Raw genomic sequence first — 4,564 nt, 5'->3', positions numbered from 1 at the left:
TGTATGTGTGGTTCTTCCCACCTACACACAGACACACTAATTTGGATGTATTTCTTTTAAGACTAAACAGAGATTGAAAAACCTGTCTGTAGCCAGAAATAATATAGTCAGATATTCCCATATTTCACAGTTAACCCTGATTAATATTTTCCCCTTTCCCAGCATAAATGTCTCCATGTTTCAGGGTATCAGCTAACAGAGGCTCTGATCAACTTAATATGAGAGAGAGAGATCTCATAGAATAATTTTTGAACTTCCAAGTTTTTCTGGAAAGTGATTATAGAAATGAAAAATCTTTTGGATTTAGTACTTCAAATGGTTGTCGTTGTTATTTGTTGGGGAGGGGGTAATTGAAAACCTGTTACGTTTGGCCTAATTTTTAGCCACTCCCTTTCCTGGAAATATTCATTACCCCAACTTAAATGTTTCATTTAAGTTCCAGTATTATCAGTTGGTTCCATAAATTGTAGTATAACCTTGCTTTAGACTAGTCCCTGCATTTCTTAGGAAAAACTGACACTATATCATGTATTTAAGAAATATTAAGAGAGTATCGGATAGGTCTGAGAATTTTCACCTCACCTCCTTGCTAAAACTTGAAAAGTCAGGTTAGAGGAGGAAATTTTGCCAGTGACAAAAAATGGCCCTGGCTCCGCCCAGAGGAATGGTAGATCCCACTTAACTGTATTCAAACAAACAGAGGCCGGTATCTTCGGTGTCTTCAAGGCCCTTCCTGATCTACTGGTGATGACCTAGAGTAGTAGCCCAGGAGATCTGGATCGTTAACACATCCTAGCATCTTTCTACAAGAACGTTTTCTATTAAGATAGGCTATTTCTGTACAATTGCGGAGATCCTCTTCCCTGTCCCTTCCTTTTGTAGCAACATCTTCCATAGTAAGTATTAACGATAAGCATTTCAGATTCCTGAATCCTTTTGGCTTGTTGGTGTTATTTCTCTCTCGAGTTGCTAGAGGGCAGCATTGCATTTTGTGAGTAGTTAAAGGTAAGGCTTTTTGTAGCTTTTTACCACCACCTTGTCTTTAGCTTCAGCTAAAACATTATTTGTTTCAGTAATGGACACCAAGCTTCGTATTGTGCTTATTGTGCTTATTGTGCATATGGTTTTCAGAGTGTGAAAGATTTATGGGAATTTATTCTAGAGAGAATGATGGAAGCAGAGTTTAAGTTTTAACTGCTTTGTTGCCATCTCTGGGTCACTTTTATACTGCATGAAGAATTCCCACTTCTGATCTCTGAGACAGATAAATGTGCTGTTTGTTCTACAGACGGAGTGCTACCACTTCTGTGTCTTTTAACGTTTTTTCCCCTTGATGAGAGTTGGACATATGCATCAGGCTCTCATTGTGTCTTGTAACCAGTGCCAAGGTAACTTCAAGGAGATGAGAGTCACAATGCTGAACTCACTTATACAGTTCTCTCTTGGCAGTTGCTAGGGTAGCATAAATGTGGCTCGTATCTGTGTTTGGAGTTGGGACCATCTTGGACTGTGAGGTGATATTTTACCATCCAGAGCCACACAGGATACACTCAGGTTTGCTTGGAAGTGATGAATCGACGAGTTGAAGTCCTTGGTGTGTTCTACTTATCTCTCTTCCCATCCTGCTAATATTCATTGAACTAAGGAATTATTAATTTATTGAACTTCTATTTGAACAAATTACAGGTGAGAAAACTCTTGCCTTACTGCATGTGTGTTTCTAAGCCTGCAAAGAATAAAGCAACCAGCAGCTGGGTTTTTTACACTTCAGCTTGGGAATGGGATGGAAGCAGGCGAATGTCTGTGAAATAGAGAGTTGTTCACACCTGCAATCAGCTCTTAAACTACCTGGGATCCCACTTAAATCCATCTCCAAATTCATCACACAAGAAACAAAGCATTGTCTATTCTGCAATTCTAATCTGGAGGAAATGGGTCTGGGTCAAGTGGTGAGGGGAAAAGGGAGAATGTGGGGTAGAGATAACATTTTTGAGCTAGCACCCTCCTTGTGCTGACATCAGGATATATTTATCATCTAAGGAAATTCTCGGTGTTCCTCTGTAAAGCAATATATATTTTTTACAGGGAAGTAAATTGAAGTTCAGAGAGATTGAACGTCCCAGTCCTAAAGCCTCATTCTTATATAATTAGTGGTCCTCAAAGCAGGGCGTGCATAGTCTTAACAGTATGTGATAGAGCCAAGTAGATCACAGGAAGAAACTAGAACTATGCTGTGCAAAAGTATTTTTGTTTTCATGTTTATACTACAGATCATGTAGATAATATAAATACATTTGTATTGAGGGTATAGGCTAAAGGGTTATCTACGAAAGGACCATTAATTTAGAGGCCAACCTGCCACACCAAACTTGACACACTCAAAACAACACATTTCCACACACCTCCACTCCCTATGATGTTAACAGCTTCACCACTAACCTAGTCACTTAACCTAGGTACTTAAAACTGACTTTATTTGTTTTTTTTTAAGACTGACTTTAAGCCTGAGATTCTTTTCTACTTGTTCCCCCACCACAGACTAGTTACCAAGCAGTTTTTACTTTCAAAAAGTCCTCTTTTCCTCCTATCCTGCCACCACAACTCATCTACTCTTACCTATTAATCCCCTAACTGGTCTCATTACTTCTTCACATTTTCTACTGTATCTCCATGTTGCAGCCTGAGATTTTAAAAACATTTATTATGGAAAACCTCGAACATAGGAAAGAGAGGAGACTAGTATAATAAACCACGTTGGGCGCATCACCCAAGTTCAGTGATGGTCAGCTTCTGGGAATCCTCACCCACAAACATTTATTTTGAAGTCAGGCCAAGATGTATCATTTCATTTGTAAATATTTGAGTAGATACAGGAATGTGTTTTAAAAATACAAATCTCAACATGTTACTTTTGCTTACAATCCTTAAGCAGTTCATCTCTCCCAAACTCTGAGGTTTCCCCATCTATGGCAAGGGCATAAAAAAAGACCTGTCTTGTAGGACTAGTTATTAGGTTCAGAACAGCACCTGGCCCTGAGCAAGCTCTCAGTGACTGTTAGCTGCCATCATTGGAATCATCTTGGCTGTGGTCAGGTACAAAATAATATTCAGGTTCTTTCGCTTGGTACAGAGGCCCACTATTTCAGCCTCTTCCTATCTCTTTAGCTTTCTCGCTTACCTTATACTCCAGAAATCTTGAGCTATTTGAAATTTCCTGGAATAAGCCAGCTGGATTTCTCCCCCCATGCCTCTCTTTTTGCTGATGCTTCCTTCTTGCTTTTTATTTTGTGTGCCTTTCAAACTCTGCACATCTAACAAGACTAAGATGGACTTCTATTTTTGTGCGTGTATACTCCTTGTTGCATTTGCTTGTTTATACAGTCTTTCCAGAAGATTTGAGGTGGCTTTCCAAATAGTAAAGAGAAAATAAACACGAACCAGGACCTGGTAAAGATGGGAAATTTTAACCCAAATATGTAGGCCATATACAGTTACTAAAGTTGAGCTGTAATTTTTTTCTTCCAATTTTTGGCCTAGGCAATACTCATATTTTTTGAAAAAAAAAATGTATATTTGAAAAAGGTAATAGCCTTTTTCCCTTTCTAACCAAGGGGACCTCTATTAGCAGTTTGAAGTTTATCTTGCAAGTAGGTTTTGTTGTTGAGTCAATTATGTGTTCAGATGCAAGAAACAGAACTTGACGAATAGTGGCTTAAATCATAAGGACATTTATTATTTAAGAAGTCTAGAGGTGGCTGACTAGCGTCAGAATCCATTTGGTGGCTCAGTTATTCTCTGGCTCTGGTTGGTGTGTCTGTGGTTCGCTTTGCTGTGTGTCATGACTACAAAATGGCTGCTCCACCTCAAGTCCCACATCCTCATGCAATACGAGAGAGCATTCCAGGCCGGAAGGAAGGAGATAGGGAGAAAACTTTCCTGGCAAAGCTTTTCTTTTTAATCAAAGGAGAAAGTCTGTCCTGGGAGTCTCCCTGTAGACTTTCCCTCATGTTTCCTTGGTAAAAGAGGGTCACAGTCACCACCTCCAGACCAATCACTGGCAAAGAGGACCAGTTTTGCATAAAAGCCAATTATGCTTCATCCCAGGGGCTGGCAGTGGGACCTGCTGCCCCTGAGCACATAGTTATCTGGCTCTTGCTTGAAACACTCTGGGCATTCTGTTTGCAGGGAGGAAAAGGAAACAGGGAATGACTTGGGAAAAAACCAACAGTGCTTACCAAAGGTACATGCATGCATTAAAAAGTTAAAAAAAATTTTTTTTAATTTTTCAACAGCAATGGATTGAAATTGTAATATTCTCCAACTCAGTATTTTCACTTAATATCACTTACTAAGCAGACATAGCAGTTCATGTGGATTTATCTCATTCATTGTAACTATCGCATAGTATCCCTGACTAGGGATGTTGGAGTGGTTTCCTGTCTTTTGCTATTATGAACAATGCTGCCATTAACTTTCTTATACACACATGTTTTCCTCAAGGAGAGATACCTGGAAGTAGAATGGCTAGATAAATACATTGAAAGTTTTTATTAAAAACTTTGAT

Source organism: Rousettus aegyptiacus, unplaced genomic scaffold (assembly GCF_014176215.1).
Source record: "Rousettus aegyptiacus isolate mRouAeg1 unplaced genomic scaffold, mRouAeg1.p scaffold_m13_p_6, whole genome shotgun sequence".
Lineage (NCBI taxonomy): Eukaryota > Metazoa > Chordata > Mammalia > Chiroptera > Pteropodidae > Rousettus > Rousettus aegyptiacus.
This window is presented reverse-complemented; position numbering follows the sequence as displayed.